The sequence below is a fragment of the Schistocerca nitens genome, chromosome 5 (assembly GCF_023898315.1).
Source record: "Schistocerca nitens isolate TAMUIC-IGC-003100 chromosome 5, iqSchNite1.1, whole genome shotgun sequence".
Lineage (NCBI taxonomy): Eukaryota > Metazoa > Arthropoda > Insecta > Orthoptera > Acrididae > Schistocerca > Schistocerca nitens.
Window position 1 is genome coordinate 120,770,008 of NC_064618.1, and position 27,948 is coordinate 120,797,955.

Sequence of the window (27,948 nt, forward strand, 5' to 3'; positions counted from 1 at the left end):
TCAAATTTTCCATCTACAACTTCAAATTCTTCATTTACCGCATAAAACTGTTTATTTAAATCGGTAAAAGCTCGCATTAGTCCTTTTTTGTTTTCCTCCTCTCGTTCAGCTCTCTCTCTTGCTTTTCGTTCCTTTTCTAACCGCAATTGTTCCTTTTCCGTATCATTTTTTGCCATCCAATTTAGGATTTGAGGGTGCGTTGCATTCGTATCTACAGTTGGGTTGCTACCCGCGGGAAACGTTTGAATTGTTTGGTCTTTGTCAATCATATCACCGGCGTTAGCCTCCGCCTCTACTCGCATGCTAATTGCACGTGAGCGCAACGAATATTGAGTGCTGTTCATATCATCACTGTCACCTGCTGTAGAGATTAATTCCTGTGTACCCTCCGCCAACTCGCGGGGTCTGTTTGTGAACAGTATTACGTCAGCTACACGTCGTCTGAAACGCGGTTCGTCTGTCCTTTGCGTGTGACGTCAGGTTGCATGCTGTCTATCAAGAATGGGAGTTGCACTCGCTTAACAAACGACTGTGAACTGAGGCGGAGAAGACAAGATGGAAGACGGGCACACTAACCAACAGAATTAGCACACAGCGCTAGCATTCTACATATAACACGAAGCCATATTTACACATTGAAATCAAGACTCAACAATGGGATTTAGACACTACGTTGCACATCCTACTAAATTTTGAGTAAAAAAAAATGTAAGCTGATTTTTTAAATGTGCAGATGGAAATAAAAGGAAGAATGGTAATGTAGCTCGAAAGACAACTGTACTACTCAAAACGTCACAACTGCATATGAAAATTTTTTCGTAACTTACGTTTATCTTGAAAGTCGGCAACTGGATATAAAATTTCTCCGTTTTCCGGCTCATCTTTCCTCTTCGAAATTTTCGTCCACAGATTTTGAAGCGCGTAGCGTGCACATGAAAAATAAATGTATTGTAGATACATCTATATTAGATGTAAACACAAGAGGACTGATTTTCGTGATTTCAGTCGCGTCCCTGTTCGGGCGCCAAGTGTGATGTTTTTTCTTTAAAAAAAACTATATTTTGATTAAATTATTATTCTCTTGTGAAGATTCAGAAATCTGTTTTGAGTTTTGCACCACTTCTTGGCGGGAAGAGCCAAGACTTTTGAAAAAAACCCATGTACTGTATGTGATAGTTTACATGTCACCTGAAATCGTTTGCAGAATGCGTAGCGTTCTCAAGATCGAGAACTGAGTTCGCACTGCCACTTAATTTATTTGTATCATGATCATGTTCGACCACGACCGGATATGAGACATAGCAACTACGAACAGAGATACCTAATGGGCCAGACAGAGCTGGAAATTTTCTTTGCTATACTATACCACTCGTTAAAAGAAATTAGATTTAAATCACTAACAAGGTAAATGGCAATGCGCCTTCTGCCTTAAATACGATGTTTGCCGACATGCAGTCGGTCCCTGGTAGCTGTATGAAAACTATAGAAAAAAACCGTTATTTCTGTTGCCGTTAATAGGAGATGGATAGCACAGCAATACTTCAAGTGATAAAGAGGCACTATAGCATTTGAGAGCACAATAACCAATTTAATTACCGTAGTCAGTATTGATAACAATAGGCTCTGTAACATTTCAATTTTATATCTTGCTGGGCGTTTCTTTAAATAAAGTCCTTTAACATTTTCGACATTTCATCTTAGCTGCACACACAAATTCTTACATAGCACTGAACAATAGTAATATTTTATAATAACTAATTAGTGATTGCGGACCACACCACATACGCGTCCGCCGTCTTTAGAAAGTATACCAGAACTGTGGCAACAGAAGAAGATTACTATTCTTCAGCTGTCAAAAAATAAGAAACACAAAATATCACTATCGATACAATTTATGAACTATTCGTATTCTGTGTCGTGGCGCGTAAGATATTCTTTGAAATACCAGGTGGTCGTTGCTCAGCGACGATCTAAGAATTTTTACACAAATTGTATGGCTTTTATGAGCCTGAATGGTTAGATTATCGAGTGTAAGTTTATTTAAGCTATCGAAACAGATATATTGCACTCCGCAGGCAACGATAATTTCTTACCAATAGAAGTAAGCATTGTGACACCTTAGTCTCCCCTGGCAAATACAATGATCAAATTAGGGGAGTGCAGCCGGGTGACGTCGTAGCCAGATTAGACGCTGCGTTATCGGGCAACTACGCACCGGGTGAGCGATGATAATACCGAGGAGGCACCAGTCTGTGGACTTTCTGACTTAAACAGGGAGCATTTTGAAGAGGATTTCTCGTATTTTGCTGAAATATCAGGTTATGCGTGTTTTTCGACCACCATATAAGATCACGGTCCTTTTGGATGCTTAGAGAATCATCTTTGTTTGCGTAAGGTGACTGTCTACCGTATTCATTGCAGTTGTGGCATGTCATATATTGGTCAGTGTGTCAGGACTGTGGAGGGCCGGTGTTTGAGTATAAGCAGCACACACTCTTACAGCAACCGAGCAAACCCGCTATTGCAGAACACTTTTTTGGCACCGGTCATCCTATAGAATGTAACAACACGGAGATTCTTTCACGCACTTCCACCCACTGGGACAGTGTTCTTAAGGAAGATGCTGAAATTAATTGAGCAAGTAACCTTGTAAGTAGATACGGTAGTTTTTTTAAATTCTGCATTCAATCCTGTTTCTTCCGTTGTCAAAAAACAGAGGGACAGAGTTGACGCTATCCCACCCGTTGATTATCAATTGCACTATCGATAATCGATAATTTCTGAAGTCGGTGAACTTTTATTTGTGATGGCGCATGTATTTACAGTGTGTTTGTGTGTGTGTGTGTGTGTTATCAATTGCACTATCGATAATCGATAATTTCTTACTTCGGTGAACTTTTGTTTGTGATGGTGCATGTATTTACAGTGTGTTTATGTGTGTGTGTGTGTGTATGTGTGTGTGTGTGTGTGTGTGTGTTTTATCATTGCAGAGTTTCTGTGGATATCGAGGTTTCAAATTCACTTGCACAGCGCTTACGTGCTGCAGTTTTGCCTTGAAAATGGTAGAGTGCGCTCATGTCGAAGTATCTATGGTTGTCGACGATGTCACCTGGCCGCATTCCCGTATTTGAACATTGTATCCGCCGGGAAAAGATAAGATCTCACAATCAGAGGTTGTGTGATGATATTGCTGCGGTGTACTGGATGGCGTCGAAGGTAAGTGGCTGTAGGATAAGACGACTTAGGCAAACCGTCTGGTTAGCCAGATGATTGGCACCTGGCTCTAAATGTAGGAATATGTAAGCTAATGTGGATGAGTAGGAAAAACAAATCTTTAATGTTCGGATGCAGCGTTAGTACCGTCCTGCTTGACGCAGCCACGTCGCTTAAATATCTGGGCGTAGCGTTGCAAAGGGATATGAAATGGAGGATGTGGCAGGAGAGGTGAGTGGTCGACTTTGGTTTATTGGGAGAATTTTAGGAAAGTGTGATTCATCAGCACAGGAGACCGCATATTGGACACCTATTCTTGACTACAGTTAGGGATCCGCTCAAGGTGGGATTAAAGGAAGACATACAAGAAACTGAGAGGACGGTTGCTAAATTTGTTACCGGTGGGTTCGAACAGCACGCAAGCGCACGGAGATTCGTGGGGAAACAAATGGGAATCTCTGGAAGGATGTTGATATTCTTTTCGAGGAACATTACTGATAACATTTTGAGAACCCTGGTTTGAAGCAAACTGAACAACGATCCTACTGTCCTAACTTATATTACACGTTAAAATCACGAAAATGTGATACTAGAAATCAGTGCTCATGCGGGGGCATATAGACAGTCAATTTTACCTCGCTATGTCTGCGAGTGGAACAGAAAAGCACAGGATTAGTTTTGACACAGGGTACCCTCTCCAACACTCTGTAGGCTGGCTTGCGGAGTGTGGATGTCGCTGTAGATTAATCCTGTGCAAAGTGTCACACAAAAGTTAAGTCGGACGGAACAGTAACTATTCGACCTACTCACACAGCAGAAATGAGTGTCCGAAAGGTGAAGGTGTGAAATCCTGAAGCAACAAAAAGCTCTGACAAACGGACAAAACCAGAACGACAGTTGGCCGCCCTGCAGCCAGGCGGCTAGCGCGAGTTTTGGTGTTCTCTTAAAGATAAATCATTTTGGATTATAAAAGCATATAGTTTAGTACTGATTACGTGGTAAATAGGTGTATTATTGAGCCTTTTATGCGTAGCATTGAAGGTTTCATTTTTCATTACGTAATGCAGCAGAGAACGCGTAAAGATCGTAAAGTCGTATTTTCTGTTTACGTTTTGCAGCAACAAATCTATAGAATTTCGTTTAGTTGTTCTCTGCTCTCTCCAGATATTTAACCGTAACGTGCTTCATTATTTATCTCAAATTTGGTACAGGCGAAATTTGCGGAACCATATTTTCGTATTGCAGTGTGTAATTTAACAGACTTATTCTTAATTACGCTTATCATGATTGAAAAGTGCTTCACTTGCCGTAGAATTGTTAGGTGCTGTAGTTTTTTGCATGTGTGTGACTGTAGTGACGTGGAAATAGTGGGTTCTTTTAGGATACGTAGTAGGGATACGAAGATACTAGAACAGGAGCGGAAAATTGCCGCCCTTCAGGCTGAGTTAGACAAGGAGGGAGAAGGGTAAAGCAAGGTGGGAAGTGGCAACAGGAGGAACGGGCCTAGAACTTTGTCTGACAGCTTCGTGGTGAATGTGAAAAATAGATTTGACCTGTTGGTTCAGAAGCTAGAGAGCGTAAAGCAGTTGTAGTTGTCGACAGGGCACGACAAACTTTCAGCAGCAAATAGAAAAGTAAGAATGCAGGGAAATCAGTAAAGAGAAAGCAAGTGTTGTTTTTAGGTAGTTCCCATGGAAGAGGTGTTGGCCAACATTTGCACGATAAACTAGGATCAGAATACCAGGTCACCAATTTTTTGTAAGCCTTGTACTGCTCTGGAGCAGGTGACAGAGCATTTAGGATCACTTTGCAAAGATTTCACTAAGGAAGACACTGTGGTTATAGTGGGTCGGGCAGGTAATACACTACTGGCCATTAAAATTGTTACACCACGAAGATGACGTGCTACAGACGCAAAATTTAACCGACAGGAAGAAGATGCTGTGTTATGAAAATGATTAGCTTTTCAGAGCATCCACGCTAGGGTGGCGCTGGTGGCGACACCTACAACGTACTGACATGAGGAAAGTTTCCAACCGATTTCTCATACACAAACAGCAATTGACCGGCGTTGCCTGGTGAAACGTTGTTGTGATGCCTCGTGTAAGGAGGAGAAATGCGTACCATCATGTTTCCGACTTTAATAAAGGTCGGACTGTAGCCTATCGCGATTGCAGTTTATCGTCTCGCGACATAGCTGCTCGCGTTGCTCAAGATCCAATGACTGTTAGCAGGATATGGAATCGGTGCGTTCAGGAGGGTAATACGGAACGCCGTACTGGATCCCAACGGCCTCGTATCACTAGCAATCGAGATGACAGGCATCTTATCCGCAATGCAGTAAGGGATCGTGCAGCCACGTCTCGATCCATGAGGCAACAGATGGGGACGTTTGCAAGACAACAACCATCTGCACGAACAGTTCAACGACGTTTGCAGCAACATGATCAGCTCGGATACCATGGCTGCAGTTACCCTTGATGCTGCATCACAGACAGAATGCCCTGCGATGGTGTACTCATCGACGAACTTGGGTGCACAAATGGCAAAACGTCATTTTTTTCCGGACGAATCCAGGTTCTGTTTACAGCATCAAGATGGTCGCATCCGTGTTTGGCGACATCGTGGTGAACGCACATTGGAAGCGTGTATTCATCATCGTCATACTGGCGTATCACCCGGCGTGATGGTATGGGGTGGCATTGGTTACACGTCTCGGCCACCTCTTGTTCGCACTGACGGCACATTGAACTGTGGACGTTACATTTCAGATGTGTTATGACCTGTGGCTCTACCCTTCATTCGATCCCTGCGAAACCCAACACTACAGCAGGATAATGCACGACCGCATGTTGCAGGTCCTGTAGGGGCTTTCCTGGATACAGAAAATGTTCGACTGCTGCCCTGGCCAGCACATTCTCCAGGTTTCTCACCAATAGAAAACGTCTGGTCAATGGTGGCCGAGCAACTGGCACGTCACAATACGCCAGTCACTACTCTTGATGAGCTGTGGTATCGTGTCGAAGCTGCACGGGCAGCTGTTCCAGCACACGCCATCCAAGCTCTGTTTGACTCAGTGCCCAGGAGTATGAAGGCCGTTATTACGGCCAGAGGAGGTTGTTCTGGGTACTGATTTCTCAGGATCTATTCACCCAAGTTGCGTGAAAATGTAATCACATGTCAGTTCTAGTATAATATATTTGTCCAATGAATACCCGTTTATCATCTGCATTTTTTCTAGGTGTAGCAATTTTAATGGCCAGTAATGTAGTATTGACAGAGATCCTGGGTACAGTATAGAGTGTGACCTCGCAAAGATTGCATCAGCATCGAAACACTCTAGTGTTGAGTTTGTATCTGTTCTTGGGCGCCATGACCAACCTTATTTGAACTCTTCTGTCAAGAGAGTTAATTTGGAGTTGGAACGGCTGCTTATGTCGGGTTTATTTTGTGATCTGTCAAAGGCATTTGACTGTGTAAATCACAATATCCTTTTAAGTAAATTAGAATATTATGGTGTAACAGTATATGCTGCAAAATGATTCAAATCTTATAGGTCTGGCAGGAAACAATGGGTGTTACTAGGAAAGAGACATGTATTAAACTATCAGCCATCATCCAACTGAGAACTATTTAATGTGGGGTCCCAAAAGGTTCCATTTTAGGGCCCTTATTCTTGTGAATATCAATGACCTTTCATCAGCAACATTACCAGATGCCAAGTTCGTTTTGTTTGCCGATGATGCAAACATTGCAATAAATAGAAAATCAAGTGTAGTCTTAGAAACATTGGCTAATAAAATATTCGTGGACATTGATCACTGGTTCCTAGCCAATTCTTTGTCACTAAACTTTGAAAAAAACACACTACATGTGTAAGTAGGCTGTTTAGGTTTTCTTATTGTTAAGGCCACGTAGCGCTCTGTATGAAAATAACTGGCTGTGCTGTGTGCAGTCTGTGGCTGGTTTGCATTGTTGTTGGCCATTGTAGTGTTTGGCAGCTGGATGTTAATACCGCGTAGCGTTGCGCAGTTGGAGGCGAGCCGCCAGCAGTGGTGGATGTGGGGAAGTGAGATGGCGGATTTTTGAGAATAGATAATCTGGAGGTGTGTCCATCAGAAACAGTACATTTGTAAGAATGGATGTCATGAACTGCTATATATATTATTGACTATTAAGGTAAATACATTGTTTGTTCTCTATTAAATTCTTTAATTTGCTTTGTATAATTTTTCTAAGGGGACGTTTCATATGTCGACCCTTAGACGAGGATACCTCACTGGAATCTTCTGATTTTTCCTTGTAGTTTGTGTAATTAATGCAGCCTTTGTTTATTGCTAGCGCGTATTTGTTGAGAGAATTTCCTTTGTAGTTGTAGTTTTTAATTCTTGTACAGTAAAATAGTTGTGGCATGCACGTAGATTTGCCCCAAGTATTTCGCAGCTGCGCTTGCAATTAACGAGATATTATTGTCAATGCTATGTTAATGTGTTTTCTTACTTTGCTCTTCAAATTGTGGTTTTCTGTTTTGTCGTATGAAATATTGTGACAATAATGGCGTGTGAAAAACGTAATACTAGGCTCCAAAGTAAACTGAGAAATGACAGTGAAGAAGAAAGCAGTGTGTTAGCGCCGCCGAGTAATGAATTAACTAATGTTCAAAGTAGTAATTTGGTAATTGGGCATAGGGAAATGGAGTGGGCTGCAAACAAAGGGGTAGGCAGTAAAACAATTAGTGAACAGGAAAGTATTATCGATCGATCGGTCGGCAACAGCTCGCCTCAGGAATCTTGCAAATACTGTAGATTCAGGTTTTGCGTCCTCACCGTTTTCTCAGATAAGCCAAGACACATTTTCTGCTTGTCAAAATGTGAATGTTGCCGGTGCAAATGCACTGCCGAAAAGCATAGAGGAACAGATTCCAGACACTAATACATTATTATTGCAATTAATGCAACAAATGAAACAAAATCAGAGACAAACACAGCCACAGTTAGACACAATGGAACAAAATCAGAGAGAAATTTACTTAGTTACATAAAATCGAATCGAAATGTCAAAAAGTCTGTAATGACGTAAAAACTCAAATTTGTGAGCAATTCCAACCTATTTTTTCGCGGCATGAAAATACATTACAGAATCAAGAATTAGCCATAAAAGAACTGCAAACTATTGTTCATGAAAATCATGAGACCTTGCAAGCTAAAATTGACTCAGTTGCATCTACCGATTCGGTTACGCAACTTGCAAAAGCTCAGGAAAACTTAAAGGACACAGTAGGTACGATTTCCACACAAATGGACACTCTGAAATTTGGTTCATAAAAACAAACTGAGGAAATAAGTACACTATCGGAGAAAGTAGCCGAACTTTCGGATCAGTTCACTAACTTATCTGCAAAGGTAGATGACGATCTGAATGACACAAGACCTGTAGCCATCACTGACACAGAAGAGTATGAACAAATTAAGAAATTCAAACAAAATCGGAATCAAATTAATACGTAACACAAAAGAGAAATCCGGGAATTAGAAGATCAGTTGGCACAAATAATACAAAAATTACATATTTCAGAGGACACTCGCGCTCCAACACGGGAAGAGCAAATACGGAAGAGCTACAAACGCGTAAATTCAAAACATATAAGAATTCTGGCAACGACATTCATCCACAAGGGTGGCTGCATCAATTCTCTCATTGTTTTCCTCTTAACTGTTCATTAGAGCACAGATTAGAATTTATGTGTGGCTATTTAGAGAATGAACCAGCTGTAAGAATGCGATCAGTCATTCACGATTGCCACAGTGAAGGAGAATTTTCTCATGCCTTCCTTTCAGCATATTGGTCTCAAGCTACACAAGACCGAGTAAAACATAGCATCATAATGATGAGAAATTTCGAACAATCTGAATTTTCCAGTCTTGTGAAATATTTTGAAGACATGTTGCACAAGAATCAGTACCTGTCAAACCCATACAGCCCCTCAGAACTCATCCGCATTTGCTTAATCAAATTACCTGAACATTTACGACATATAATTTTGGCAGGACGTTGCAAAGACGACATTGAAGCTTTTCAGGGACTCTTACAAGAATTAGAAATTGACACTGACAATCGCGGAACGCGAAAACAGGAACACAGGTTCTGCGATGACAGAAATAATAAATGGACACGACAAGGTTATTCTTACAACGTAATGCGTGACCAAAACAGACACCACCCATATGACAACCGTTGGCAGAGTAGTAATAATTACAGGGAAAGATCACCTCTCTGCAGTAATGACTATCACAGAGACAATCAGAGAAACAGACAATATGGGAACCAAAATAATTATTATCAAGGGAGACAGAATAACTTCAGACGCAACAGTTCGGCGCGCAGTTACGATTCTGGGAGAAATTCTCCACCACATGACCGACAAGAAAGAAACTATGGAATCTACCGACATGACGACAGACGATATGATCGTAACGATAGACCTGAATTGCATCAGAACTGGCGGGATTCAAACAGGGCAGGGCCCTCTCGACAAGGTGAATTTGTAGAAGTTAGGTCTTCATATCCCAATAACGACGCGCGCCAACAAAGAGACAATAGGCAGTGACTCATACCGCTGGCAGCCACAAAACCTACTTATGAAACTGACGACGCAGCTGCCGTAGCTAGTAATTACGTAAAAATGGAAGACATTAGGGACATCTTACTCCATGAACACAACGTAAAACATAACAACATTGCATATCCTATGATTCACATTACAGTAAATGTAAAATTAACGGCTGTACTTGACTCTGGCAATCCCATTTCAGTATTTAGTGAAACAGCCTTTAGCAAATGCAACAAATCGAATGATTAAATTACACGGTGCAATCTTTGGAAAAACTGTAGATGTACGCCAACAAACCAACTTAGAATTCTTTTGTAAAAGCCACAGCTTCTCTATGAACTCTCATATTGTTCCATTATTGTCGACGGAAATTGTATTGGGAGTAGACTTTTTGAATGAATACAAAGCAATCTTAAACTTTGACGATGCTGAAATACGTTTAGAGAAAGAAGGTAAGTCAATAGCTTTGAAATTTGAAGATTGGCTCTCAAACCATGACGAAGAAATTAATTGGCTTTACTTCCTGTTAGACAACAGTTCGGAATTTTCGACGGAACTTGACACTAACAATCACTCTACAAACAATTGAGAATTGTAATGATACTGATAGGCAAGACCTTTTTGACATTTTACAAGCACATTCCACAGTTTTTACTCACAAAACAGGAACAATCAAGGGATTTCAATACCAATTTCGTGTTCGTGAGCATACTAAATTTTGTGTTAGGCCATACGTAATTCCAGCACATTATAGGGACCGTGTTAGAACAGAAATACAATCTATGCTTGACGAGGGCATTATTGAGCCTGCAGTAAGCTCATACAACAATCCATTACATGTTGTTGAGAAAAAAAATTGATCGATCAGACTTGTCTTAGGTTCGAGACAAGTCAATACTATCATCATTCCAGAAACAGACCGGCCGCAAACGTTGGAAGAACTTCTTCAGAATTTTAATGGTGTAAAAGTTTTGTCTTCTATTGATCTCAGATCCAGCTTTTATCAGATCGATCTTCATCCAGAATGTAGAAAATAGCTTTCCTTTGTTTCGGCGTTTGTTATCAGTTTCAGAAACTTCCTTTTGGTTTGAACATTTCTTCGGCAGCATTCATTCGCGGGCTAAATTCCGTATTACCTGAGTTTTTAAAACGTCACATCACCTTATATGTGGACGATATTCTGATAGCAGAAGCCTCATGGGAACAACAGAATCGCATCCTCAACAGCGTGTTACATATTTTTGCAGAATCTGGAATTACAGTTAACTTGGAAAAGTCTGAATTCGGTAGGACAAAGGTGAAGTTTTTGGGACATATTATTTCTTCTGAAGGCATTCAGCCGGATCCTGAAAAGTTAGAAGCAATCAGAGCCATTCCAGTTCCATCAACAAAAAAACAAGTCCGCTGTTTTCTAGGTCTCGTAAATTTTTACCGTCGTATTCTGAATATGCAAATTCTAGTTACACCAAAACTTTGTTCTCTCACTGGAAAAAATTGGAACTGGGAGGAACAAGCACAGTTGGAATTCAATTCTTAGAAAGAAGCGTTACTTAACGCGCCAATACTAGCTCATCCAGATCTGTCACAAGATTTCTGCCTTAGCACAGATTCTTCTAAAGTCGGTCTTGGCGCCCATTTATTTAAAGAAGCCATAGAAAATGACACTACTGTTCAGAAAACCATTGCTTTTGCGAGCCGAGTGCTAACAAAATCTGAAAAATATTATTCCGTTACTGAATTAGAAGCTTTATCTATCGTTTGGGCATTTAACAAATTCCGTTTCCTTCTTTCTGGTAAGCACGTAAAAGTATACAGTGATCATCGTGCATTACAATTTCTTATGTCTTCAAAATTAAATCATGACAGGTTAAATCGTTGGGCATTGTTTCTGCAAGAATTCCACTTCACAATAGTCTACATTCCTGGCAAGGAGAACATTGTTGCGGACGCACCGTCACGCGCACCGGCTGGGCTTGAGAAAGGTAACACAGAAGGCAACCTCGAGAAAAATTTCAGTATTCTTTACATTCACAATGTCGCCTTTGAAAGCTTCATCACCACATCCGTAAAGGACATTGCTCATGAACAAGATAAACATCCGATTTGGAAAGACATCAAAAGTAAATGGCATCAAAAGACACACACACAGATTCGGCATTATTATCTGGTTAGAAACAACATACTGTTAAAACACTGCACTTTTGATCACAAGCTATTGGTACTTTGCATTCCTGACGATTTTGTTAATAAGCGCATTTGGTACATTCATTTCAGCTATGCACATTTTGGTCCACGAAAATTTTATCATATTCTTCGGACGACTTGTTATTTTAACAATATGGAAAAGAGAATTCGAAGATTTAAAGTACTTGTCTATTTGTAAACTTTGTCAAAAGACTAAACCATCTACTGTCTCATATCGTGCTCCGTTGTTTCCTATCATTCCTTCTAAATTAAAAGAATTTGCTGCTGTTGATCTCTTGGGACCCCTTGTCACAACATGTAATGGATTTTCGTACGTTCTAGTCGCTGTTGAACGTACTTCAAAATTTGTTTCTTTCACTCCGTTACGTAAAGCCACTGGACGGTCTGTATCCAATGCCTTTGTTAAAAATTTCTTACGTGATGTTGGACACGTTAGTAAAGTGATTTCAGATAACGGACCGCAATTCAGATCTGCTGTTTGGTCACGCATGCTTCGGAACCATAAAGTCAAACCTGTTTTTATTTCATTGTACTCACCACATTGTAACCCGTCTGAACGGATTATGAAAGTAATCAATAACCTTTGCAGACTTTATTCTCACAGAAAGCATCAGTATTGGGACAGATATTTACACTTATTTCAAAACATACTGAATGAAATGTCTCATGATTACACTGCTTTACCACCTATTCTTGTAGTGAAGAATGAAGAATCATCGAACAGAATCAGAGAGCTTGTACCTTTTCCGAATACACGTAAATTTCGACAAAAAGACATAATTGATTTGGCTATTAAAAATATAAAATCTGCAGCAGACAAAAGGAGAAAACTACACGGTAAAGCAAATGCAAAGAAATTATATATTGGTGAGAAAGTTCTCATTAAAGCTCATTCATTGTCACATAAGAAGAAACACTTGAGTCACAAATTCTTTCTAGTTTACAATGGACTTTACAGAATCCGACGTATACCACATGATAATTGCGTTCATTTGAAACTCTGCGTACTAGGAAGAATAAAGGTTTACACCACATTTCACATGTAAAACCGTTTACTGAAAGCTGTTATTTAACTTAGTCTTTACCATAAATCTTTTCACTTCAAGCTACTAGTACAATTTGTCACACTGAGAAACTGTTAACATGCAACAATGTTTTGAAGTTAACTATCCAGCCAAGAACCTAGGGAACATTTTTAAACAGAAATTACGAATGTATTGTGGCAGTGAACAGACGACACAGTGTTGTTATTTGTACATTCTTGCTTGTTAGTTGCACGATTACGTAACGACTATCAGGCTTACATACTTAGAACATATACTGGCACTGCTAATGAGATTTTAATGGATCATTTTGGTTTACTTGAAAATACATTCTGGATTTAAAGTACTTTCTGTGAGATACCAGATGACACAGTGGTTAGTTTATGTGACAGCTACACGATTTTATCTGGACGCTACTAATGAGTGACCATTTACAATGTTGCTTTTGAGGTGTTTCTGTTTTATATCTGCATAGTTTTTCTGAATTCTTCTGGAACGTAAAACATGTTTTAGTAGTAAAGTTTGTGGTATAGCTACAATGGGACAGTCTTTTTCGTAGCACAACAATATGTTACATTATAGTACTCTCTTGATCACGGTAAGGTACGTAATAACTACGATATCTATACCCAAAGCATTTCACTTTCGTTTATGATAAGGTAAGTACATTGATTTCACCAGAACTTTGCTTACAGAGGACGATAACTACTACACTTCCACAGAGATTATCTTACAACAAGATGCACAGTTTAGCGCTACAGTACACGTATTTGAGTGATTAATTTTGTACTTAAAACTTTTATTTTTAAAGATTTTTGAATTACAAAGATACAAAGGTTTTCCATGATACATTTCATTCCATTGCTGTAATCTGTAACACCTAAGGGTATAATTACATTAATCCTCAGGGGGGTACACGCTTACTTTGTGTACCATGTGTTTGGCAAGCACAAGGAGCCCTAGCTAATATGGTATTTGCTTATACAACTTTACACATTGGTACCATATTTCTCTAACACAGAATTACACAGCTATCTGATTATTTAACAGAGAAACAAAAAATTTTTTATTATGTCAGTGACACATGTTTACACAATTACACAGTTTGATAATTTCACATTTATGAAATTGTATTTTGTCTGTACTTTGTGAACAGTTCTTATTTTTCGGAACCATTGTGATACTATGACAGCTTTGAATGATGTATTTGGTATGGGATAATGATTTTTAAAGTACGTTTGAGGTAGATGACACTATTAAAATGAGCAAAGAATTTCTTTTAGGTTTTGAAATTATTACAGAAAGCTACTACATTTTTGAGATTTGGCTGAGTTATTATTATTATTATTATTATTACAATTTGTATTGTGCTGTTGAGGTATGTTTATGATCAATAAGCTGATGCTATATGAGGAATTTCATTATGATAAAATATTGAAGTGTCGCCGCAAAATTGACGTGTCGACGAATATGTATATATGTAATAAAGCAAGTAGTAATGTGTAGTGGTTAGGGACTCTGATTTGTGAAAAAGATGTTCAAGAATTGTACTTTAAGAGTTATGAAATGTGTGTAAATGCGTGAATGTATCACAATGCCGGCGAAAATTCTTTGGGCACTGTTATATTTATAGGATTTTGTTTCTACAGATTTGTAACGCAAATATTTCGACCTGTGAAATTTTATTTGTATCAAACTGTCACTGTAGCGGAAACTGATGTAAATATTTCGGTAAGGAAGGTAGGTCACTGTAAGCACCCAGCTGCGCGACAGTCGCCTGGAGAAAAGCCACTAGTGTGTGCCTTTCAGAGGCACAGGTGGAGAAAAAAGTAGGCCATTATCTTCGCTATTGACATTTCTTTGTAGAAAGCATCGCAAATACGACACGCTCAAACTTTAAAACATATGATTATACTTTGGAGGTCTTTATTTATGTTATTTACTAAAATGCCTAATGAAATGATGACAAACATTTTACATCTATTGTCTTTCTAGTTGGGGGATTACTCACTTTGTTTAATACTAGTTTCTAGCTGCACTGCAGCATTGGTTAAAATCAAATTTAATAGATGTACTAATATAGATATTTTATGGCTGCAGTTCCAGTAAATAATAACTTTATGATCCACTTAAAAAAACGAAGGAGCACAAATAGACATTTCCCTTCACAGGAATTGCATAAATAATTTTTAATGACTTGGTGACTTTCTTGCAGAGTAAGCTTTTGTGATGCATCACTCTAATGTTAGGATCTGACATAGGTATTAGACATGGCCATTTTTACTGTAATATTTTTTCTGCTTGAGCTTAGTCATGTTTAGATATAAGTTATTGTATTTGCTGCTGCTGTTTGCCAGGCACAATGTTACTGAATTTGACTTTGTATTACTCTGTTAAGCCAGTTTTACTATGGATTTATTTTTCTTGTTTGCTGTGTATTGCCTTATATTAATTGTAATATTGCATTTGCTTTGCTAATTTATGCTGCTTGCTTTGCCAATTTGCATTTTTTATCATTGCTGTTTGTGTTAATTGTTTTGCACTGATGCATTACCTCGTCCCTTAGTTTAGCATCCGAGCTCAGTAGATTTAAGTTATCTTAAGACGGGGTAGGCTATATAAGAGAATGAGTTGTGATGAATGGAAAGAAATGCATTGAGAAGCTATAAGAAAATGGTTTGGCCCAAAGTGTATTTTGATGTGGATATGAACAAAAAAGTAGGGTTTAGGGACAACAGGTTTAGGTAGGATTTTCTTGGAAATAAACGATGAGGTAAGATAATGCAAAATAATTAATGAGGTCAGAAATATGTGAACATATAAATACAGAAAGCATGCTTGGATAGGATTTTTTTGGTGGAAACAAATGTTGAAATAAGACGAAAGATCTATGGAATGAAGTTTTGGGTTGGACTGCAGTACCAAATGTTACACTGAAAACAGACCCTGTCCTTTCCTCCTGTGTTATTCTGCTATGTGTTTGTGTACCCTTGCATATTTGTGTTCTTCCTGTCTTCCTGTCTCCATACTTCCCCCATGAACCATTGACCTTGCCGTTGGTGGGGAGGCTTGCATGCCTCAGCGATACAGATAGCCGTACCGTAGGTGCAACCACAACGGAGGGGTATCTGTTGAGAGGCCAGACAAACATGTGGTTCCTGAAGAGGGGCAGCAGCCTTTTCAGTAGTTGCAGGGGCAACAGTCTGGATGATTGACTGATCTGGCCTTGTAACATTAACCAAAACGGCCTTGCTGTGCTGGTACTGCGAACGGCTGAAAGCAAGGGGAAACTACAGCCGTATTTTTTCCCAAGGACATGCAGCTTTACTGTATGATTAAATGATGATGGCGTCCTCTTGGGTAAAATATTCCGGAGTTAAAATAGTCCCCCATTCGGATATCCGGGCGGGGACTACTCAAGAGGACGTCGTTATCAGGAGAAAGAAAACTGACATTCTACGGATCGGAGCGTGGAATGTCAGATCCCTTAATCGGGCAGGTAGGTTAGAAAATTTAAAAAGGGAAATGGATAGGTAAAAGTTAGATATAGTGGGAATTAGTGAAGTCCAGTGGCAGGAGGAACAAGACTTTTGGTCAGGTGATTACAGGGTTATAAATACAAAATCAAATAGGGGTAATGCAGGAGTAGGTTTAATAATGAATAAAAAATAGGAGTGCGGGTTAGCTACTACAAACAGCATAGTGAACGCATTATTGTGGCCACGATAGACACAAAGTCCATGCCTACTACAGTAGTACAAGTTTATATGCCAACTAGCTCTGCAGATGAAGAAGAAATTGATGAAATGTATGACGATATAAAAGAAATTATTCAGGTAGGGAAGAGAGACGAAAATTTAATAGTCATGGGTGACTGGAATTCGTCAGTAGGAAAAGGGAGAGAAGGAAACATAGTAGGTGAATATGGATTGGGGGGAAGAAATGAAAGAGGAAGCCGCCTTGTAGAATTTTGTACAGAGCATAACTTAATCATAGCTAACACTTGGTTCAAGAATCATAAATGAAGGTTGTATACCTGGAAGAATCCTGGAGATACTAATAGGTATCAGATAGATTATGTAATGGTAAGACAGTGATTTAGGAACCAGGTTTTAAATTGTAAGACATTTCCAGGGGCAGATGTGGATTCTGACCACAATCTATTGGTTATGAACTGCAGATTGAAACTGAAGAAACTGCAAAAAGGTGGGAATTTAAGGAGATGGGACCTGGATAAACTGAAAGAACCAGAGGTTGTAGAGAGTTTCAGGGAGAGCATAAGGGAACAATTGACAGGAATGGGGGAAAGAAATACAGTAGAAGAAGAATGGGTAGCTCTGAGGGATGAAGTAGTGAAGGCAGCAGAGGATCAAGTAGGTAAAAAGACGAGGGCTAATAGAAATCCTTGGGTAACAGAAGAAATATTGAATTTAATTGATGAAAGGAGAAAATATAAAAATGCAGCAAATGAAGCAGGCAAAAGGGAATACAAACGTCTCAAAAATGAGATCGACAGAAAGTGCAAAATGGCTAAGCAGGGATGGCTAGAGGACAATTGTAAGGATGTAGAGGCTTGTCTCACTAGGGGTAAGATAGATACTGCCTACAGGAAAATTAAAGAGACCTTTGGAGAGAAGAAAACCACTTGTATGAATATCAAGAGCTCAGATGGCAACCCAGTTCTAAGCAAAGAAGGGAAGGCAGAAAGGTGGAAGGAGTATATAGAGGGCGATGTACTTGAGGACAATATTATGGAAATGGAAGAGGATTTAGATGAAGATGAAATGGGAGATAAGATACTGCGTGAAGAGTTTGACAGAGCACTGAAAGACCTGAGTCGAAACAAGGCCCCGGGAGTAGACAACATTCCATTAGAACTACTGATTGCTTTGGGAGAGCCAGTCATGACAAAACTCTACCATCTGGTGAGCAAGATGTACGAGACAGGCGAAATACCCACAGACTTCAAGAAGAATATAATAATTCCAATACCAAAGAAAGCAGGTGTTGACAGATGTGAAAATTACCGAACTATCAGTTTAATACGTCACAGCTGCAAAATACTAACGCGAATTCTTTACAGACGAATGGAAAAACTGGTAGAAGCGGACCTCGGGGAAGATCAGTTTGGATTCCGTAGAAATGTTTGAACACGTGAGGCAATACTAACCTTACGACTTATCTTAGAAGAAAGATTAAGAAAAGGCAAACCTACGTTTCTAGCATTTGTAGACTTGGAGAAAGCTTTTGACAACGTTAACTGGAATACTCTCTTTCAAATTCTGAAGGTGGCAGGGGTAAAATACAGGGAGCGAAAGGCTATTTACAATTTGTACAGAAACCAGATGGCAGTTATAAGAGTCGAGGGGCATGAAAGGGAAGCAGTGGTTGGGAAGGGAGTGAGACAGGGTTGTAGCCTCTCCCCGATGTTATTCAATCTGTATATTGAGCAAGCAGTAAAGGAAACAAAAGAAAAATTCGGAGTAGGTATTAAAATTCATGGAGAAGAAGTAAAAACTTTGAGGTTCGCCGATGACATTGTAATTGTGTCAGAGACAGCAGAGGACTTGGAAGAGCAGTTGAACGGAATGGACAGTGTCTTGAAAGGAGGATATAAGATGAACATCAACAAAAGCAAAACGAGGATAATGGAATGTAGTCAAATTAAATCGGGTGATGCTGAGGGGATTAGATTAGGAAATGAGACACTTAAAGTAGTAAAGGAGTTTTGCTATTTAGGGAGTAAAATAACTGATGATGGACGAAGTAGAGAGGATATAAAATGTAGACTGGCAATGGCAAGGAAATCGTTTCTGAAGAAGAGAAATTTGTTAACATCGAGTATAGATGTAAGTGTCAGGAAGTCGTTTCTGAAAGTATTTGTATGGAGTGTAGCCATGTATGGAAGTGAAACATGGACGATAACCAGTTTGGACAAGAAGAGAATAGAAGCTTTCGAAATGTGGTGCTACAGAAGAATGCTGAAGATAAGGTGGGTAGATCACGTAACTAATGAGGAGGTATTGAATAGGATTGGGGAGAAGAGAAGTTTGTGGCACAACTTGAGCAGAAGAAGGGATCGGTTGGTAGGACACGTTTTGAGGCATCAAGGGATCACAAATTTAGCATTGGAGGGCAGCGTGGAGGGTAAAAATCGTAGAGGGAGACCAAGAGATCAATACACTAAGCAGATTCAGAAGGATGTAGGTTGCAGTAGGTACTGGGAGATGAAGAAGCTTGCACAGGATAGAGTAGCATGGAGAGCTGCATCAAACCAGTCTCAGAACTGAAGACCACAACAACAACAACCTGTCTTCATGTGATTATCTGATAAGACTTATGATGTAGAATTTTTCTAATACTCAGCTACATTCACTATGATGAGGAATACTGTTATCCTGAAATATTATTTGCATTAATAATATGTTATTTCCTCTGTAAAGATGTTTAGACATTATTAATTCTGTTCTGTTTCAATGTCCATCAATGTCCATACGTGAAATTAATGTTTCGAAACTATTCTCATTATTTTATATATTTACTTATGTCATAATTCCTGTAACACTGATGTATATGTTTATTTCTATTCTTTTGTAAAGCCTGTATTACTACAAATGTTATCTGTATTATTATATTTTTAATGATGTTTTCTGTATCTCTGTAATTGTATTCTAAAATTGTAATTGACACCACTTTATCAAATTAAGTAACTTGTAAGCATTCATTTCACTGCACACATTTCTGTTGGTCATAGTATAAGCACAATGTGTGAAAAAAAAGGACAGTTAGTGTTTGCACATGTGTTAATAATTCAGCAAGGGACTGGATAACAGCATTGCTGGTTCTAAGGACATTTCAAACAATTTTTTTGTGAGTGCACAAGTGGTGGTTCATGGACTTGCTATATTCTCCGCAAGACTCTTCAATGGTGATTGTGCACCTGCACAGTCACAGCAGACTGCAGTGGGTCGGCACCTCTGGTGGCCCACCAATACCATACTCTCTACCAAGACTAAAGTGGGTCTGCCCTATGATGACCTACCTACCAATATTCTTCAAAACTTCGAATGACTCTGCTGTGGGTTTACTCTGTTGTGGCCCATTTCCTGTCGGCATGTCAAGAGTCAACACTGTCTTTGCGTTGGAAGGGCAACACTACTTCTTCAAGTCTGCATGGAAATCCATTACTTCCATGTGCATTTTCTTTTACTGCTCAGACTTTCAGAAAAACACTGCTATTTTACTGTGATGAATGATCAGGACTGTCTTTATGGACTGTGAGGAAACTTTATCTTTTGACCAACATTGTATCAATAAGTGTGTGCATTTGATTTCTTTGTTATTGTAATTGTGAAAAAAATTTTAACAAATGTCTATTGGCCAGTGCCCAAAACAATTTGTAAAATTTTTCCTTGAAGCATGGGGGTTATGTAAGTAGGCTGTTTAGGTTTTCTTATTGGAAACTCCACGTAGCGCTCTGTATGAAAATCACTGGCTGTGCTGTGTGCAGTCTGTGGCTGGTTTGCATTGTTGTTGGCCATTGTAGTGTTGGGCAGCTGGATGTTAACAGCGCGTAGCGTTGCGCAGTTTGAGGCAAGCCGCCAGCAGTGGTGGATGTGGGGAAGTGAGATGGCGGATTTTTGAGAATGGATAATCTGGAGGTGTGTCCATCAGAAACAGTACATTTGTAAGAATGGATGTCAGGAACTGCTATATATATTATGACTATTAAGGTAAATACATTGTTTGCTCTCTATTAAAGTCTTTCATTTGCTAACTGTGCCTGTCAGTAGTTAGTACCTTCCGTAGTTTGAATCTTTTATTTAGCTGGCAGTAGTGGTGCTTGCTGTATTGCAGTAGTTCGAGTAACGAAGATTTTTGTGAGGTAAGTGAGTTGTGAAACGTATAGGTTAATTTAGTCAGGGCCATTCTCTTGTAGGGATTACTGAAAGTCAGACTGCGTTGCGCTAAAAAAAATATTGTGTGTTAGTTTAAGCACAGTCATGTATAATCTTTCTAAGGGGACGTTTCACATGCAGTTCAGAACTTGTTAGGGGTGTCCCACGAGAGTATGCCGAACATACGATGACAAGCAGATAGAAGAAGTAGACAGTGTTAAATTCTTGGAGTTTCAGCTTGATAATAAAATCAACTGGGAGGAGCACACCACAGAACTGCTGAAGTATCTTAACAAATATCTATTTGCAATGCGAATTGTGTCAGACATATGGGATATAAAAATGAAAAATCTGGCATACTATGCTTACTGTCATTACATAATGTCATATGGTATTATTTTATGGGGTAATTCATCAAGCCAAGCTAAAGCTTTCTGGGTACAAAAAGGTGCAGTAAGAGTTATATGTGGTGTGAACTCAAGAACATCTTGCAGAAACCTGTTAAGGGAACTAGGGATAATAGCTACTGCTTCCCAATATATTTATTCCTTAATGAAATTTGTCATTAAGGATATATCACTTTTTCAAACCAACAGCTCAATTCATGGAATCAATACTAGATGTAAGAATATTCTTCACAATGATTTAAAGTCACTTACTCTTGTACAAAAATGTGTTCATTGTTCAGGAACACACATTTTCAATAACTTGCCAGCAGCCACAAAAACGTTAACAACCAATAAACAGTTTTAATCCGCCAGGAAGTTTCATATCCACGGACACTCTGCTGCAGAGTGAAAATCTAATTCTGGCAATGAAATTCAGTTTCAGAGAAGACTAAAGGATTTATTGGTGGCCAATTCCTACTGCTTCACTGATAAATTTCTCAGTAGAACCAACTGTATAACTTCTGCACAATTTCAATTTACTAATGTGTTCATTGTAAATAAGTGTGTGTGTGTGTGTGTGTGTGTGTGTGTGTGTGTGTATGTGTGTGTGTGTATGTCTAAGTACAATCTAGCTTCTGCACTATTTCAGTGCAACAATGTGTTCATTGTAAATAAGTATTATACTAGTTCTATTACATGTTTATTACCTTATAAATAAAAAGACTTTATTATTTTAAATTCAGTGCATTGGTATTTGTAAAATGGTTCTTTCATATAGTGTACATTAAAAAAATTACGATCATTCCATTTGGGACCTGTGGACTGGTACATTAGCTTAATTGTTTGAGTTGTACATATTTGTCATGTATTATTGGTCTTCTGACATGTTCTACATCCTGGAGGACCTCCTCACTACGGATCAATTGGAATGAAAGTAAATCTAATCTAATCATTTCCCAAAGGGAGGCCTCTGACAGCCGACGCTCGACTCGTCTCATTGCTTTCTGTCTTCTGTGGAGTAGCAAGTTGGAGCAGAGAGTCCTATCTAGAGGGACTTCGTCACTTTGAGCTGTGATGTCAGCTACTGAGTAGAGACCGATGGGGATTTGTGGCCATCAACGCCTGGCAAGCCTTCTGGAGGCCCAACCAGTAGGGCCTGGGAACAGATCGTATTCCGTCATCGTGTGCTCGAGCCACTGCTGCGTCTCGCTTCTGTTCCTTTGTCAGACTTCCATGGCACCATTCTCTCTCTCTCTCTCTCTCTCTCTCTCTCTCTCTCTCTCCCGACGGAAGGTCACAATACTTCTCTGAGCATCTTCACGTACTCTGAGCATAGCTGATAGACGCCTACCCTGGGTGCATAGGTGGCCGGGCGGGGCCTCAGTTGGCGCAGATGAGGCGGAGCGCAAACGCAAGCGACGTTGACTTCACTGCTACTCAGCCGCCACGCCACCAACTGCACACCAAGTGCTGACCAAAACACTCCACGGCGGTACACTACTGCCAACCTTATCCACACTGCTGCCTGAACGTCGAAGCAACAACTGCTGTATTATGTAGACAGTAAATGTTTGATATTGTAATACTCTTTCCATTACGTCTCTGGAAGTCAGACAGGCATCTACCTGCACACTCATCTCTTGGGTGGTCAGCCATCGACGTTGTTCTGACCTCTACCCGACCTTAATGCACTACCGACAGTATTGTCCCTTCCCAAAGACGTCAGAATGCATTGGTAGTCCGTGATTCTTATCTTCTGAGCCGAAGTCAATTAAGTAGTGGATAGAGTACTTACTAATGTAATTAATTAGGGGTAGGAGAAAGCGTTTATAGACGATATGTCATCAATAAGGCTGTGCAAGCGTCAAGTGTTTCGATCTCTTAGTTGCATAGTTGTTACGCCGTGAGACTGCCAAATAAAGAAATAAAGTATTTTAAAAAAGTTATTAAACGTCCCAGTTGTCCATTGTAGCCGTAAGTATTCCTTGATAAGTAATTTGCTCCTTTGTAGAAATTTTAGTTAATAATACGTAGTTCATAAAAATATAGTGTACTGGTGATCATATATTATGCTTGCAGTCAATCTCTAATAGTCTTTAAATTATTGGCTATAGAAATTACAAAACAGTCAAAATCGCAAATACGCTTCTCGGGTTTGGCGCCGGATCGTATCGTGTGACTCGAACAATATTTTATCGATGCAACTGCTCGCCATCATCAGGTGGTAGTAGTTGCTGCTGTCACTGCTGCAAGGCGCGACTGATGAGTCCCGATTTCAGTTGGTAACAGCAGATGATAGGGTTCGAGTGAGGTACAGACCCTCACCCAAGATGTCAACAATATAATGATTTGGGCTGTGGATACATGGAATAAACTGGCTCCTCGGTCCATGTGGACCAATCACTGCCTTGAAATCGTCATGTGCGTCTACTTGGAGATCATTTTCAACCATTCATGGACTTCATTTTTGCAGAAAACTACGGAACTTTTATGGATGATAGTGTGCCAGTTCATAGTTGTTCGCGATTGGCTTGAAGAACATTCTGGACAATTCGAGTGAATGATTCGTTCACCCAGATGAGACAACTTGAATCCCAACGAACCTTTATGGTCCGCAGCTCGTGGTCGTGCGGTAGCGTTCTCGCTTCCCGCGCCCGGGTTCCCGGGTTCGATTCCCGGCGGGGTCAGGGATTTTCTCTGCCTCGTGATGACTGGGTGTTGTGTGCTGTCCTTAGGTTAGTTAGGTTTAAGTAGTTCTCAGTTCTAGGGGACTGATGACCATGGATGTTAAGTACCATAGTGCTCAGAGCCATCTGAACCTTTATGAAATATTTTCCAGGAGTCAGTTTGTGCACAAAATGCTGCACCGACAACTATTTCGCAATTATGGACATCTGTAGAGAAACCATGACACAATATTTTAATCCAACCAGGTGACCTGACATGAATCCCACGGAACATTTATGAGATATTTTCGAGGGGTCAGTTAGTGCTTACAATCCTGCACAGACAACATTTTCGCCGTTATGGACGGCTGTACAGACACCATGGCTCAATATTTTTGCCATGGACGCCTGATGACTTGTTGAGTTCATGCGACGTCGAGTTGCTGCACTACACCGGGCAAAAGGAGGTATCGATATTAGGAAGTATCGATATTAGGAGGTATCCATGACTTTTATCAACTCGGTGTATAACGTAAAAATCAACTACTTGCGGCTACTGTCCCTTGGCTATTAAAGCAACAAGGATTTGTCGACTCCACTGGCGAGATGAGCACTGAGGGTTCATGCGTATAAGCCGCAGACGTACACTACAGCTGACGCAAGCATAAGACTGCTGCCTGTCTTTTAAGGACTCCACTGGTAGTAGTGTGAATAAAATCTAAATCATCGTCATATATGGCGTTACTTCTGAAGAGAGGGAAGACCCAACACTGATGAAGCTACAGGAGCACTGAAGAAAGAAGTAGTGACCAAACGAGACTTCCAGTTAACTAACGGAGTATTTTATCAGAGGATCTATGATCCAGTGGGGCTGAAATGGTTACTCGTTATCCTAACTCATCTAGAACCAGCTGTCCTGTCGCTCCAACTTCTCGACCACTGAGATTCGTGAAGATTGTGGACAGAATTAGATGCTGGTTTCACGGACAGGTTTCCAGATATCTGTTAGAGATCATGTGGTCCACTGTAAGGAATTCCAACGACGGAAGCACATACTGTGAATACATCTGCGGCGTTTGGTAACAACCCCGCCTCCAGTACCCCTATTCAAACGAGCCTAAATCTATCTCTTTGGGAGGATCCCGAAAATGACAAACAGGAATTGATAAGTAATAGGCTGCATTGTTTCCTAAATTACAACCATGTAGGATGGAACACAATATTATCTAGTCATTAACTTGACAGCATGTTACATTAGCTGTGTGACGTTGACCTTCAATACGTAGGAACATCTGTAGTTCTTAAATAAATACTGTGATACAATGGCTAATAATCATTCACATCCGAAGGATATTAAATCCACCTAGAAACCCCTGCGTCACTAGCCTCTCGGGATATTTATTCTTCCAAGTCCAGCGAGTCCATCCTGCAAACAGACCTCTCGCGTTACCTCATGCCACCTTTCACCTTCCCGCCTAAACCTTTCAGTAGCAGAGGGACTTCCCTCGATCTGTTGTATTTAACATAATTCTATATTCCAAAGGTATGAACCTGTTACATATAATATAATTTAGTACATACACCACATAAAATGAAGTAGTTTTAGATAAAATATTTACAAAATATTTTTCTAATTACATAATCTTTCATAGTGTGTAAAGTATTTACTTGTATCTCAAGTGAAAGAAGTTAAGGACTACAGACGTTCTGCATCTACATCTACATCTACATCCACACTCCGCAAGCCACCTGACGGTGTGTGGCGGAGGGTACCCTGAGTACCTCTATCGGTTCTCCCTTCTATTCCAGTCACGTATTGTTCGTGGAAAGAAGGATTGTCGGTATGCTTCTGTGTGGGCTCTAATCTCTCTGATCTTATCCTCATGGTCTCTTCGCGTGGTATACGTAGGAGGGAGCAATGTACTGCTTGACTCATCGGTGAAAGTATGTTCTCGAAACTTTAACAAAAGCCCGTACCGAGCTACTGAGCGTCTCTCCTGCAGAGTCTTCCACTGGAGTTTATCTATCATCTCAGTAACGCTTTCGCGATTACTAAACGATCCTGTAACGAAGCGCGCTGCTCTCCGTTGGATCTTCTCTATCTCTTCTATCAACCCTCTCTGGTACGGATCCCACACTGCTGAGCAATATTCAAGCAGTGGGCGAACAAGCGTACTGTAACCTACTTCCTTTGTTTTCGGATTGCATTTCCTTAGGGTTCTTCCAATCAATCTCAGTCTGGCATCTGCTTTACCGATGATCAACTTTATATGATCATTACATTTTAAATCACTCCTAATGCGTACTCCCAGATAATTTATGGAATTAACTGCTTCCAGTTGCTGACCGGCTATTTTGTAGCTAAATGATAAGGGATCTATCAATCTATGTATTCGCAGCACATTACACTTGTCTACATTGAGATTCAATTGCCATTCCCTGCACCATGCGTCAATTCGCTGCAGATCCTCCTGCATTTCCGTACAATTTTCCATTGTTACAACCTCTCGATACACCACAGCATCATCTGCAAAAAGCCTCAGTGAACTTCCGATGTCATCCACCAGGTCATTTATGTATATTGTGATACGTTCCTATGTATTGAAGGTGAACGTCACGCATCTAATATAACAAGCTCTCAGGTTGAGAACAATCACTTCAGACCATGCTAATGACTAGATAATATTGTGGTCCGTCCTACATGGTTATAATTTAGGACTCTCTTGAGTTCTGAGGCGAATACAGAAATTCTTGGTGGATGCTTCGGCTGTATACCTCTCACATTACGTTGTCAAAGCACGGATTAATCTCCAAGTTACTGTACAACGGGTAGCGTTTACTAAATCATCTTCGACACCACAACTATTAATCAGTTATGATCCACTGTTTGGTAAAGACCACTGCTTTACTTCCCACGGAAAGTTATTCTTTTCAGAGGTTGTACGGACGTATTTCCTGATGTGAGTTATTTACTTTTCATAGGTCGTCGTCCCAGTCACTTTGAACTCCAAAGAGACCTGCAGAGCACTAGCTATCCACTCGCCTACCTATGTCCGACCCATTTAATTTAATTTTTAGTACTGAGGAAATTACGTCTGTGCTCCACACTTTTGCTCGTCTTTCTCTCTCGTAGTAATTCGCATCATGCATATAAGCATCTCTCACAGATCAGCATGCACATATCCGCTTCTCACACGGTGACCCTTAGTTTTTAAATGAGTCTGCAGTCCCACAGTAGTCAGCCAGTGTTTGGAATAGAAATTCATTGTTTCAGGTACATAGGAAGCTTCGTTCTGAAATTTCAGTTTAGTTTATCAAATGCATAATAGGAAATTTTTGATCTTCTGGTCACTCAATGTGCTGATCACCTTGTCTTGTCAGCAGTAATCACTTCTTGTAGCAACTGTATTCCACATTTGGGAAATCAGAAAGTAAGTGTGGAGCTTTCATTGAACGAAGGAAGATTTTAAGACGATGACAAGCAACCAAAGTCCATTTTCATGGACACCGCAGATACAACACACTGGTTAGTAAGGTGTTAGGCAATGGGTTGTGTTATGTGAGTCTTTTATATGATACACTTTTCAGCAGGTAACGAAATATATTCCTTAGGAAAGTGACATTTAATATATGTTTTAAAAGTCTCTGCATGTGCAGTTTATATTGTTTTAAGTATGATCCATTTTATAACATCAGTTTAGGTCCATTAGTCGTCAGGTATAAGATCAATTTAAAAATAGTCTCACTTCATATTGAAAGCCAATGAAAATCAGTAGCTGGAGATGTTCGACAATGGTAATGGTCAGATTCACGAAGACAAAGTAAAATGGACTGAAGGAATGGATGTAGTTGATTGTTGTTACTGTGACAAATAGGATCTGCACAGTGAAACAGATGACTGGAACTGGAGGTACGATGCCTTAC